The sequence below is a fragment of the Micromesistius poutassou genome (genome assembly GCF_964030765.1).
Source record: "Micromesistius poutassou genome assembly, chromosome: 8".
NCBI classification, from domain to species: domain Eukaryota; kingdom Metazoa; phylum Chordata; class Actinopteri; order Gadiformes; family Gadidae; genus Micromesistius; species Micromesistius poutassou.
Window position 1 is genome coordinate 14,718,933 of NC_140278.1, and position 14,999 is coordinate 14,733,931.

General features: G+C 46.6%; 1 protein-coding gene across 2 annotated transcripts in view; it reads right to left on the reverse strand.

Moving 5' to 3' along the window:
• Positions 1–12,045, reverse strand: part of sema6cb (semaphorin 6Cb) — a 126,488-nt gene extending 114,443 nt beyond the window's left edge. For both annotated transcript variants that reach the window (XM_084471177.1, XM_084471175.1), the window contains exon 1: positions 11,852–12,045. The gene's annotated coding sequence lies outside the window, so the exon portion shown is untranslated. The remainder of the gene's footprint in view (positions 1–11,851) is intronic.
• Positions 12,046–14,999: the final 2,954 nt, after the last annotated feature.

Sequence of the window (14,999 nt, forward strand, 5' to 3'; positions counted from 1 at the left end):
CAGATCAAGCCCCACGGAGCCGGATCTAGAGGAGGACTCAGAGGCAGGATCATCTGGGCTAACGCTAACGCTAACAGCTACGCTAGGCTGGCTGACACTTCAAAACCATTTTGGAAGCCAACGGCTACGAATGGCTAGTGACAAACACTTCCCAAACACACTTCCAAGAATTCAAACGATTCGGAAAACTCAAGCTCTGTGGTAAGAGAATTAGGGCTACAGAGGCTTGAATTTGTTACCGTACGGATTGTTATTGACCATACTGTGACAAATGCGTGGTTTTTCTTTTGTTTTCTTTTTAAAATAACACTTACAGGGCTAACGATGCTAAGTTATTGTGAGGTGTGCAGAATCTCATGGTGGGTTAGGGCAATCCTTTTGATAATTTTAAGTGTTTTAAGCATTTATTTTACTCTCACTCTTATTTTACCGGAAGAGCGACAATCGTAAGAGAAAAAGAGAAAGGGAGAGAAGGTGTTCAGGAACATATCCTGATCACTTTGTGTTGTTATTAGCCAGGGGGCAGGATCACAAGGTCATGAAAGCAGCTGGGAAATATTAGGCCAGAATCAATTAACTGTGAGGATACTTATGACCTCAACATTATAACCATATTAACCATTAACAGTGATATATGATATATTTTTGGTCATTGACCTTCTTCTGACTAAGCATTAACTAACATGAACGTTGAACAATTGCTTTTTTCCCCCCAATATCTGCACATCAGCCCATCTTGATGCATAGCCTATACTTGTTGTTAAAGATGGAGTCCTTGCATACAGTACAGAGAACAACACTGGATAGAAAAGATCTTTCCAACAGATTGAAGCTGAATGAGAACTGCAAAAGAAACAACGCCCAGGCTCTGAAAAAGGTCTCTGCAAAGAAAGAGCAAAGGGTACTGGAAATGGTTTGGTGCTCAGGCAGCACAAAAACGGATAAGGATGATGATGATAACAATGAAGAAGAAGCTGAAGAACAGCCGGCCTGAGGACCACAGTGTCCCGGGTTCAGGCCCGGTGGAATGCTGCAGCGTTTGTGGCATTTCAGAGTTTCTGGAGGAGACAGAAGACATTTAAATGGCAGAATGCCAGAGCAGTCACCGCTCAAAGGACTTTTTTCACATAATTGCTGCTTTACCCGGGAAGCACACCAGAACTTGTGAGCTCTGACAAGGGGAAGACTGTGCATTCACATGGCTCCTCTCGGGCTGCCTCTCCCCTGCACAATAACCCGCCAGAATCGCATGCAAAAGAGTCAAAATACAACTGTCAATATTATTCACCGCTGGCCCACGACCCGGGGTATTTAACCATGTAGTCATTGAACGTGGACGCTTTTGCCCTCAGAGACTCACAGCGAATTCAGATAGCCGCTATCAAGGAAAAGGGTGGGGGGTGGGGTGGACATGTCTCAAGGATGTCCGTCTGGTAGGATGTCTTCCGTTGGGGGATTGAACCAAGGGTCTTCTGAATGGAACGCCCGCCGAACCAAGACACTGCTCTGCACCCACGCTTCCCTTTATTCACTATCCAAATGACTCAGAACCTTGCATTGCATGTTGTAGCAAACCCTTCTGAAGGGTCCAGCTGTGTGTGTGTGTGTGTGTGTGTGTGTGTGTGTGTGTGTGTGTGTGTGTGTGTGTGTGTGTGTGTGTGTGTGTGTGACTCTTCCACCACCCAGCGGTGCTCATCTGGCCGGCAGACACCGCCCCCACTCAGGGGGGGTGCTCAGCTGTCTGGTGCGGGGTAAAGGGAAAACATGTGGTGGTGTGTCTCGTTTCAACATGGGGGGGGTGGGGGGGGGGGGGGCTGAGAAAGTGAAAACACAGGCCAGCGCATGGAAGAGCGACGGCGGCGGCGCAAAGTGTGCGTGTGCTGAGTGTGTTCTGACCGCGGGGGTCTCTAGACCCCCCCCCCAACCCCCTCTTACTCCTCTGTAGAACATTCCCTCCACCCTCCTTTATCTCCACTTTACTTTCTTTTCCTCGACGGCCGCCGGCTGAGAGTCAGAGAATCAATCAGGATTCAGGTCGTGACACGGACCCCCGCCCCCCTCCCTTCCCCTGGACTCCTGACCTCTAACCCTGACCAGTGTTCGCCCCTCCAGAGCGTGACAGGGATTTGTCTGCGCTGCGTGTCCGACGTTAACACAGTCCTCATGTCAGCGGATGTGGTGGAGGGGGGGGGGGTTACACAGAGTTACCTCTGTCTAATAATCAATCACTCACTCCATCACAGGTCAAGGTTGCCAACCCCCTGAAAGCCCCCCGCCCGCCTTAGCCCCTCTCCAAAAACGGGGATGTTTAATGTCTCACTGCTCTTTTCCCGCCAATTGGCACAAAGGTCCGGCGTATCTGAGTTTCAGCGTGTGTTCTCAGCCGTTCAGCTAATTTATTCACTCTGCATCTCCTTACCACGCAGTATGAAGTCTTGCTGACCAGGGAGCCTGGTATATAATGTTGGGGGGGGGGGGATATAGCATAATTACACTTGGGAAGGATCCAGTTTGCGGCACGGCAGTGCACTATCGCACTGACGTAGCCCTTAATTTGCCATTGTGTTGGCCGTCCAGCCTCCAGTCGTTCCATGATATTTGAGATTAATGCTGAATTGCAGCGTGTTGTTTTAACTGATGGAGCGCTGCATAGGGGCAGAGCCAGGGTCCTGTACGTGGTGGGGGGGGGGGGGGGGCTGATTAGTGGGCCAGTGCTGGCTCTCCACCACCTCCACCTCCCCCCAAGGGTTATTATCATGGTAATCAAACAGGGAAGAGGACGACAAACCTGCCTCTAAAACAATGATGGGAACACACTACAAGTCAAGGCCCAGAATGGAGACACAAAAGAGAGAGGCATTCACCTCTGCCTGCCAGGGCAGAGACGAATTGACAGAGGCGCTAAGTCGACTGGTTAATTAAAAAGAACACGGGCTAATTAAAGAAACCAGATCCAAACAGCGAACGTCAACGCGCTGGCTGTGACCTGTGTCACCGCCTTGTGTCGGACAGTCTCTCTCTCTCAAATGGAACAAGCAGCGGGGGGGCCGGGGAGTGGCAGGAGGGGGGGGGGGGGGGGCTAGGGGAGTGGCGGGTGGGTTTGGAGGAGGGTTCAATGGGATTTCTATTAGCATCCAATGGCACTGGTGCCCTAAACTTCATTTCAAACTGTGTGATGAAAACTTTTCTTCCCCGTCTTTTCTTTTGCTGTTTTTCTTCTTTTATTCAATTTCTGCTACGTAGGTGGTTGCTCAGTTCTGTGCAATAGAATTTGAGAAAGCAATAAAAGGAATACAACTTGAGGTGGAATGATTTAAATTCAAAACTAGAGCATGGATCGCACTTATCCAAATTATACGGCATACAGCATTATGTTTATGAAGTTCCCCAGGGAAATGATTTCAAATGCCAAAAATGTGTTGTTATATTGTGTCTGTGAGTGCGTATTGCATGTGTATGAGGATCACAAACCAACAAAAGTATGAAATTTGTTTGCCATAATTCGTATGATTCTCTAGTGCCAAGTCCCAACAAGTACACAATAACAATCTATGTCAACAGGCTTACATTTAAAATAAAACCAGAGTGGGTTGGAAGGTGACTGTGAATAAATAACTGAACATGCACGCATGCACGCACGCACGCACATTTCCTCTTACGTTATGAAAAAGTAATATTGGCGATGGGTGCGTTGTTCATCCAGAGTTGTTGTTTATGCCGTCAATCACAGGCAAAAGTCCCTGGGGGAGAAAGGGAGATGGCAGGAAGATAACGCAAGATCGCAATAAAGAAATGAGAAAACAATGAGGCAGCAGCCCACATCAGAAGAGACTGTGTGTGTGTGTGTGTGTGTGTGTGTGTGTGTGTGTGTGTGTGTGTGTGTGTGTGTGTGTGTGTGTGTGTGTGTGTGTGTGTGTGTGTGTGTGTGTGTGTGTGTGTGTGAGATGGAGGAAGTTTATGGCTCTCCTTTTGTCAAATTAAAATTTAATAGGATATATAAACATTAAGACGCTTATAGTTGTCGGGTAAATGTTCACAACAATGTATGCTACAACTTACAGTAAGTCTCAGGACAAATACTTTGTATGTATACGCACACAAATTACGCACATTCTAACATATACTATCTGTACACACACACACACACACACACACACACACACACACACACACACACACACAGGTCTAGGCTGATGTTGACTGGTAAGAAAAATGCATGGGAAGGAAAGAGGCCTGCTCTACTTATCCTGGACATGGGCCCGTGTCGGATTCAAATGACAACGCCCCCCCCCCCTCCCACCCCCACCCTCCTGCGAGCCCCTCTCCTGGCTAACACAACCCCTAACTCTCTGCCCCTGGAGATGGTTTTAAAAATAGCCCAAATTAAATGGAAGCGGGCCCAGGGTTCTAAGGAATAGGGAAAAACAACTCCAAGAGTCTCCTTCTGGACTTATCTTACAGCGTGTCCAATCCAAACACTTGATATTCACATATGGCGACCAACGGAAACAAACACATGCACGCAAGGATTCACACCAACACACATTCCAGCAGTGCTCATTTCCATACAAGGAAAAAAACCTCAAGCAAAAACATTCAGCCGCAGCAATGGAATCCAATAACAGCATGCTAATACTCACAAATGCTATAGTTTGGTTTAGTTGTTTTGTGTGGCGAAGAAACATGCATCTTGAGAAGACAATAGAAAATCAAAGCTTTGTCAGTGTTGAGTACAACATAAAAACTTGTTCAACCAATTCATATTTTGAAGCAAGCTGAGAAAAGAGTCTGCCTCAGGTCTTCATGCTTGGGGTGTACAGTAGGCTATGCAACAAACTTGTTGCTGCTGACAGGGTCAAAGCAGACTGCTATTTATGGAAAGTTTTGAAACTGGATGCAGGGTTAAGTACAGGCTAGTGTACTCCTGATTATCACAAACATTATACAGCTGTGGTCAAGAAGAGGATTCATGGTTAGGGTTGGGAATTGTTTGAATTATTTGCCATGAATGCCATGAGAGGTGCCCTGAAAAGCAGAAACAAATCTGTTGTTTTTTTTTATGGCCAATGCAATTAAATTGTTAATTATTTGAAATGAATAGAAAAATAATTTAACAAATAATAGTATGCGTTTTCTTAAAATAACTGTTTCCATAAATTAAAACCTAAACGCATCAACCAACTAAATACTGAAGTACCAAAATGTGCATTGCAATGGGAAGGTACCAGTTATGTGCGTACCGCTGGTACCATAGATGTTAACCCTATTCATGGGAAATTCAGTTTGCTATCTTACTTGGCAATCTAACAACACAAGTAATGAATTACTGCACTACAAATTACCACCCAATTACCTGCCACACCCTTCTGAGTGTGTGCAGAACGGAGCTAAGATCGAATGGAATACCGCATTACCGTATAAAAACTGTGACTTTGGGAAAGGTGGGAAGATGGAGTAGAAAAAAAATCTTTATCTTAGGGTTTTAATTTCCTGCTTCATTTCACATATTGGGACCATGAAAATCTCCTTTTGATAAAGTGTCAGAAGAATCGATGGGATGCGGTCATAACTATGAATAGAATCTAAAGAGAAAGGAGAGAAAACACCTACTATCGCTGCCCTTCTGCTGTAGTTGGCCTAATCGCTTCACACAGCATGTGACGCCAGACAATTGACAATTCCGCAGATCAACAGAAATCAGATTCTTTTTGTTGCTTCATAATAAAAGCATCCGATATTCATGAGTCTTTGTGTGCCCACAAGTACTTCCAACACATTTATCAGGATGCACTGCCAGTCTCAGTATCCTGAGGACTGCCGGTGTCTGTTATTTTGAGAACAACACTCCCCCTCATACGGTCCTGGGCTCCACGCCGATGAGATTATCTTTTCCTTGTGGATTTTACTCTGCGGGTGCCAAAAACGAAAGGTCTAGTTTGGGTTACGTTCGCAGGTCCTTCAAAGGCTGCGATGCTGTTTATTTACATCTGTCGCTCCCTGAAGACCCTCCCCACTGAGCAGCACCACCTGCATCAGATCTGCACACCTAATGAAATCCCTGCCCACGCGGGAGACACAGGGAGGAGATCTGTAAGATCTTCGTATTAAAATCAAACTCCATCTGGCAGGAGGGAAGAATTGACTTCATCGTTTTGAAGATTTGTCATAACAGGGAATTTAAAGAGGAGTCGTCCGTAATCACAGAGCTGGATGGGTTTTGAAATCGGAATTCAGGATGGCCGAGGCAGAAGATTGGGAATTAAAGGGGGGGGGGGGGGGGGGGGGGGGGCTTGCTGTGCTCTCTGCTTGAGCGCTCAATCAATGAGCCGAGGGGCTGGCCCTCATTATGAAGTGATAAAGCGGTCATTTGGAGCACAAACTATAGCACCTTTAGCCGTCCACACCGGGACCCGGGAATCGATAGGTGGTGTACGGCACACACAGTCATTTAAAGGGACGTTGGGTTCTTTAGTTAAGGCGTTTCCTCCAATTAAATAAAATAGCAGGCAGGAAGAGAGCAGTGCATTAAGATGAAACAGTTTGTTCCTGTGCTTAGCAAAGGGTGAGGGAAGAGGGGTTAGGGTTTTGCTGATACAAGCGCAATCAAAATCATCTGGGAGTTCACATTATGCTACGGAGCAGTATGATTATTATTATTTTTTATTAATATGCACACACACACACACACATCCTCCCTGGTTCCACTGGTCTGAAAATATGTCTCTGGGTGTAAGCAGCTCAGCAAAGATGAAGATGTGCAATATGCATGAAAACACAACTTCAACTCCTAATTTCCTTTCCAATCCCCTTAAGATACCTTCAATTCTGCAGCACATGCCATTTCCGAGCGGCCCTCCAGGTAGCGAGGGAAAATCGCCTTGTTACACCAATCAAAGGATGCGTGTGTCTGTGATAGTATGCAGAGTAGGTACCCTTTCTTTCATCTAAAAGGGCAGGCGGCACGGAGAGAGAGAGAGAGAGAGAGGAGAGAGAGAGAGAGAGAGAGAGAGAGAGAGAGAGAGAGAGAGAGAGAGAGAGAGAGAGAGAGACTTTTCAAGTCTTTTCTCAATGGTGTACTGGTTCGCCCCTTCACACACGTTGCTACATACAAACCCAAAGCATCGCACCATTAACATTCCCTTGAATCAAGTCAATAAATAATTTCACATTGAACAACAGACGACAAAGGAACAATGCCACACAAATAGACCTGACAAAGACAGGGTGAAATAAAGTTTTGGTAAAGTAGGGTTTGACATAACAGTGTAAAAGGATGATTTAAAAAAAAAAGCTGGAAACATCAACCTTGGCATGGTGGGTGGCAATAAAAGTAATATGACCAAACCCTGCATAATTAACTGCTGCCAACCTCAATTATTATGAGGTCTTCAGATAACAGGAATCACTACTATATAAAATGAATGCTTATGGCAAGTGGCACAAAAAAATAGTCTAAATTCATTTTCAGGTTGGATTCCCTCCAAAATAAGTGTGGTATGTGAAGATAATCCGAGGCAGGTTAATAAGAAAGACATCCGTAACTCCCTACTGCTCTTCCAAAGGCCATACAGCAGTACTCCTGAACCACCATGATCAACACGTCCAGGTGACCACGAGGGGGTCAGAGCAGCCTAGCCCTTCACAGAAGACTGCAGCCGTGCTCCATAGGGGACACGGCTGGCGATTCTCAGTGACACCTCACAGGGAATTCAAACCAAAACGTGCAACGTTTAGCAGTAGCGGTTTAAGCTAAAGAAAAAAACACAAAAGAGCCCTTTCACAGTACCCCAGACTCCACCGCTGACCCAAATACATCTGAGCCAACATGCGGACATGGTGGGCTACAGGTTGTCTTCTTAATTGCTGGAGCCTGTCCACCGCGCTCCACAAAGCGCAACCAGACAGTCCTCCGCTACATGCTAGCAGAGCGGGCCGCCGCCAACGCCGCGGTGGTGCTGGCGGCACCAAACACCCCCGAGTCTGCGTTGGACGAGGGGTTAATGTTCCTGCAACAACAGCTCAAACAGAACCGCAGGAAGACAGCCAGTCTGGACTGACGGTGCGGGGTCTGTCACATGGCCAAAGTGCGGTCCCTGACAGCCCTGATGTTTGGGGCTTCGCCATCTCCTCTCACTTCCCTTCTCTTGCTTCCTATCCTTTTACTGAACCCAGAGGTGATTTTTTTTCTCTTTCCCCCCCCTCTCTCTTCCTGAAATTTACACACTCATCAAGTAGGCTGTAATTTCCCATTCTGCACTAACCACGGCGAGGACCGCAGGAGGGTAGCCATCGCACGCCTGCTTCGGGAATCACCAGAAGTAATTATAAGACTGCCAAGGACTCCACCTAATGGCACGAGATTGGACCGACCGCGGGAGAGCACAGAGTGTCGCCGCGAGATGCTTGTCTGCAGAATAACCTTGATCCAGCAGGGGGGACCCCGGGGGGGAAAGTAGCTTAAACTGCCGTGCGGAGAATCACAAGCGGGAAACGTTAACATAAGGCTAATGCGGCTGACACACGAGGGGCTGAATCAGCAAAAAAAATAAAAAGAGGCAGAGGGCTAAACAACATATAGAAAAAACCCTTCCCCCTCCTTGTGCCTCTGCAGCGCTGTGCTGCCAGCGAAGCGGTGTGCTCCGGCTGCGGCGGGGTCCGGCAGGGGGACAGTGATGGAAGACCCCCATCAGCTGCAGTGCAGGAGGCACACGGCCGCCTCACTTCCCCTAACTCGTCCATTTGTAACGCCCGACGCAACATGCTAATGCCGGTTCCCTGCCAGCTGTGGACCGGGGGGGGCCGGGGGCCGGGGGGGGCGGTCTCCGAGGCCAAGGCCCCTCTGTGGTCTCGGCAGATCGCCCGGACGGGGCCTGTCCCGTGTCAGGCCCGGGGTAATGGATGATGGGAAGCCTCTGTGGCGGATGGGTAATAAGTCATTCCCCAAGGGGTCCCAAACCCTTCACCGGACACAAGGCAGCAGTCAGGGGGGAGGGAGGCGAAGGGTACCCTTGAATCCTTAACATCCTCCTGCTCCGCCTACAAGCCCCCACCCCGACCCCCACCCTCTTTCCCCCTGCATTTCTTCTTTTTTTTCTCCTTCAAGCTTAGCCCTTCGTTGGCTGCACAGTTGCCATGGGTAACAACCTGCTACCATCAATTTGAAATATGAGGTGCCAAGCAGAGGCTCTCTCAGGTGGCGTGGCCAGGCCGGGGCAGCATGTGTCTCCGATGGGAAGCGGAGATTAACTGTTGCTTCCTCAAGCACGGCGCCTGCCCATTCTTTAGGCACCAGCGACTGTGGCTTGCTGCAGGTACTTTAGCGCCCGGGCACTTCAGACAAATCATTGTTGTCCAGGCCCCACAACAACAACAACAACAACAGCAGCAGCAGCAGCAGCAACAGAAGGAACACTGTACAAAAAAAAGGGAAAGCCAAAGAAAAAAGGGATGGAATACACTCCGATTTTATTGAGCTTGAAATGGGGAGGAAATGAATGTGAGTGGAGCAATTCAGCAGCTGCAACCGCCCTCGCCGCGGCTCGCCACTGTTTGGGGTTAGGGCATTAATACATCCACGACTCATACGCCCGGACAGAGCATCACTTCAGAGCAGACTGCGCAGGGTCTCCGTAGTGATGTACCCGTACGTAATGTCTGTGTTATAATGCGCCGTGGTCGTCAGCAGAGAATGGGGACCGAGTTGTCTCCGTGTTGAAATATGAAATGGGGCGTCTGAAGGTCCCACTACGGGCCCCTGGTTACGAACCCATTTCAACCGCCATTACCCTGCGGACCATTAGAAAAACACCATCATCTGCAAACACAGAAAAGCCATCCAATGGAACACCCCGTCGTTTCAAGCTAAAAGTGTCTCGGAGATGGAAACTGGGAGCCTTGCATACTGGGCAATATGCGCCATTAAGCATGCTAACTGAGCAACGGAGCCATCGGAGGTGAAAATGAGCCACGCCGACGGAAAGCTATTCACAATAACGATGAGGAAAATGGACATGCTGTCCTGGTACTTGTATTCAACCCCACGCACGCACGCACACACACACACACACACACACACACACACACACACACACACACACACACACACACACACACACACACACACACACACACACACACACACACACACACACACACACACACAAATACAATAATGTACAGGCCACTAAGATTCCCTAATGCACAGTGAAGGCATTAGAAAGAGAAATCATTCCACTGTTGCTTTGCATTGGTGAACATGAGAGGAGGGTTGGGCCGGGGGAGGACAGTGAGTGACTATAATGGCTGCATACATACCTACCTACTCCTATGGGGAGGAAATGAAGAGAGACCGCATAAGAGTCAGGGCAGTAACAATGACAAATGTGTTCAACCAAGTGATTAGTTAGTGCTATGAAGCCAAATTTACTTAAAGAGGTCCACTCGTCTGACAATTGAGGGAATAAGGCAGCCCTCAATAGCACGTTGATTGCATAGGGTTGCTAATTGACCCTATAACCACATTGGTACACAGACATGAGCCATCACCACAGTGTTCCCACATCATGACATAATGGCGGCAGGGCCCGGGGGACAAGGTACACTGTGAGCATCCTGAGAAGAACTCTGGAGTGTGCAACGCTGAGGTTAGAGAGGGCCAGGGAGAGAGTATCGATGAAAAAAAGAGCATTACCCAACCATAGGACAGACACATCGAAATAGGAAACCATTTGTCTACCATTGTTAGCTACAATCCAAAATGGAATGGAACAAATCTGGTCAACGAATAATTGGAACAAGCAAATCTAGGGGATGATTATGATTCAGCCCTACACTGCCTGATGCGTCTATGTCCAGGATATTAGAGTAGCCAGTGCTATCAAACTTTTTGGATTTGACGTAACCGCCCCATCAAATGTGTAATTCACACCTGTGTGTTCTACTTGCTCGCGCGCGCACACACACACACACACACACACACACACACACACACACACACACACACACACACACACACACACACACACACACACACACACACACACACACACACACACAACAAAACATATTTCATTTTGGCAGGTGATGTGCTGGATAACCACGTCGGACATGTTGGTAATAGAGAATGGTTCGCAAGTAAACTGCCTGCAAATTTGGAAGAGGGGAAAAGGGAAATAACGAGTATGTATTCGGACGGGCTAACTGGCACTGGGGAGATTGTAGACACCAGTCTCTGTGGAACACAAAAACCTATTGTGGTTTTATCTACAGAGTTTGCGATGGACGCACGGAACAGATTATATCCTTTATTTTTCAATGACATTTTTTTTTATACACGTACATTTTTACCGGCATTATGATATCTTCTGTAGTAGCAATGACAATAGAATGGTGTCACTAAAACGTTAAGTGTAAGCGTAACATTAATATGTCCTTCATCTTTGCAGCATACAAATGCGTCTTTGTGTAACGTTATTTGGGGGAAATAGGCAAATCGAGAATCAACAAACCCTACTCACACAACGTCTGTCCGTGAACCGTTCCGATACGACATGATATTTTATTCAGCACATCGTTCACTGTACCACAGCCTACTGTACATTCACTGAGCCGCTACCCCTGGAAAAACAAAAGAATAGGGGCTACTGCGCAGAGCCCCAAGTTACGATCCTGGACTGACGATGTATCGATAGCTCTTCAGGCTCTTTAAGGTTTCACCACGTTATTGCGTGCAATAAAAATACTTACGAACGAGGACAACCAACCAACTCAGGGAATTATTAGACAAGCAGTGTCCTAACGAGCCAAGTCGCAGCAGGAAAAAAGTATCCAAGTAGTCGCAACGAGTTCTTACCTATATTATTTCCTCGCCTCTTTTCACTGCTGGGAAATATTCAGCCCCTTCTCGCACAGATGACGCTGTCGCAGAAGCGAAAAAGTCGTCTCGAAGAATAGAAAGCTTATTCGTTTTTTTCCCCTCAAAGATGAGATTAGTATTCCCAGAGCGCTATAAACAGCAGCGAAAGAGCGCGCCGAACCACAGGCAGACGCGCGTTCTCAACTCAGACTGCAATCACAACACTTGGGCAGGAACTGGCAGCTCTATGAACACGCCCCCTCAGCGTCCCATTGGTGTAGAATTTAACATTTGCGTTTGAGTCTGCCCACCACGTCTCAGTTTTCCCATATGTTAAGTCAGCACAGCGGTGAAGGACCGCTCTCTGGACTGACCAATGGGGACGTAGATATAGCTATTTAAACGGCTACGTCACCTGACAGAGTGAAAGTTGAGAATCCAGATCTGCATAGGAACATGGGCTAATACAGATGTATTTTGTAAGTTGTTAGTCTTTTTGTTAGTCAGATTGTATCCTATAAAAATGTATCTCAAATAAAACCGGTTCCTCTAGCCTAGTGGACGGTTTAAAATAAGGGTTGGGCTGGGGTGTTTACAAATTAAGCCCTATACTCAAAGGGTGTTTTTGTAGGCTACAGTGTTCGTAACGCAACAAATAAACACAGCAAGCAGGGCATGGTGACCTAGGTACTGATGACGTCATATCAGGTCACGAATGTCGACAGGTTAGATTGTTTCTCCGCCGGCCTGCCTGCTTCTCTCTCTCCCTCAGTTTCCCATGCATCCTCCCAAATGCATCATAATCACAACGTTATTAACCCAGTTGGGCTGGGATAAAGAAACGTACAGTCAACCATTTCAAAGAGCGATGAGAGAGCAGTGTTGGTACTGGTAGTACTGGTGCTGGTAGGGTAGGCCTACTGCTCCTCTACGTGGAATGCTCTGCGCTAGCATTCCAGGGAGGAACAGCAGTTCCGGCTGCAGGCCTCCAGCAAAACACTGGAGTGGAGGGAGTGTGAGGGGAGCCTACTTGTCAGGTTGGAGGGTGTACTAATAGAATCATTCCAGCCTTGTCTGGACACTCTGATACCATGCTTCTGACTATGGGGTGGGGGGTCTATTTGTTGTACAGAGGGAGGGGGGAGGGGGAAATATGCAGTCCTCCCTGATATGCACCAGTAGATTTTTATGCTAACGCATGAGCAGATACAACTTGGATGGATACAGACATTATAAAGACTAAATTCATCACCTCGAAATATAATAACATTAACCTTCAGAATTTGAATGTATTCATGTGTTTCGGTTAAGTCACATGGCCAAATTACTATAACTCACTTATTCCAATAGTTTTTAGTAGCTAATGGCCAAAATACATTCAATATTCTCTTCTTCAAGATACAAGATATCCTCAATATTAATAACTTCTAAAATCAAAGGATATATGCAAAACAAACATATGCCCCTCCTAGAATGTGTTAAAATCTATTTCAAAGAACATCCCTCAGGCATGAGGGATGTCAAAATTGGTGCATATATGACTATATGAAGCTAACACATCAACAGCCGAGAGACATGCAGCTTTAGCAATCCGAGTGACACACACACACACACACACACACACACACACACACACACACACACACACACACACGTTAGTCTGTGAATGGCAGCAAGAAAACAATGAACAATGTTTTTGTATATAGATGTATAAATGTGTGTTTGTGTTTAAATTGGTGTGTGCACATACTTGTACCCTGTAAAGGAATGTGTCTGTGCACAAGTCGTGTGTGTGTTTGTCTACATACGGGCAGGGTGCATTGGTGTGCGTGCATGTGTGATGGACGGTGCATCGGTGTGAGTCAGTGTGTGCATGTGTGTGTATGTGTGTGTGCATCAGTGGCGATTTCTATAAGACTGCAAGGGAAGCTCAGCTTCCTCTAAAATTTCAAAAATGAAATGGTCAAATATATACTGTTGTGTTAACATTTCATTGACTAAAAATGCGTTAGAACGCGTCCATCTCCAAGACGAGTTCGTTCAGAATCAGCTGCTTATCGCAGGTCGACTGACTCGATTTCCTTCTCATACATTCCCGTAGCGTCACAGTGCATTTGCCTGTTGAAGCTCAGCGTCCATCCACTTCAATGGGGCTGCATAGAACAGCTTTTTTTAGTGCGTCGAAAGTCGACAGTCATTGGATAATGCTGCGATTATGTCCCTCCCACGGATGCTCAGCGTCTCTGGGGGTGAATGGAGAGTGGGCTGGCCTGGACGCTGGGCTTCTGCGTGATGATTGGAGGGTCTGAAAAAGACTGAGTTGCCGTTTGATTGACAGCGATTTTTAACTATAAAAAGTCGTCGGAGCTGTCTTCATTCCTCAGTCCCATCGCGGATTTTGCAAGAGAGTCGAAAGACGAACTGCAACCTATTTCTTGATATTTGCTTGGCAAAATTGCTAGACAATTTTCATTGTACATTTCATACACTTATTCACACAATTCCTTGCTTCAGTTTAACATAATTCCCACATTTCCTTGTTCAAGTTTAATATTGTTTTGGTAGTTGGCCATCACTTTGATTCAGGGAGCCTGAGGTCTGAACTTCAAGTCCTGTATTCAGATCAGGACTTGCAGGGTGACAGGGGAAAGCTGTGTGATTTCTTAGTGTTCCTTAAAGACATGGAGTTGGACAGTGCAATGCCTCAGATTTACAAACTAGAGCTACACTAGAGCTACATCTGCAGGTGTAGAAAGGAGCTTCTCCTGTTAAAAGCGGCTCAAGTCTTACACCAGTAACACAATGGGCCAAGGCCGTTTAAGCAGCCTAGCTCTACTGGCCATTGAGAGGACACTGGTCAAGTCAGTGTAAAAGACAGCTAGTTGGTATGACAGAGCATTTCCTTGAAAAGGAACAGAGAGCATAATTTATATATATATATATATATACATAAATTGACAATTTATATGATGTAGGCCGAAAATGAGAATTCCCCTCTTTGAAAGACCAGCAGCTGCCACTGGTGTGCATTAATATACGTATGTTTCCATTTGTGCATTGCATTCATATATGTACGTGTGTGTGAGCATTTTTGCATTCATGCTTGTGTATGTGCCTGTATTATGCCTGTATAATGTGTAGCTCC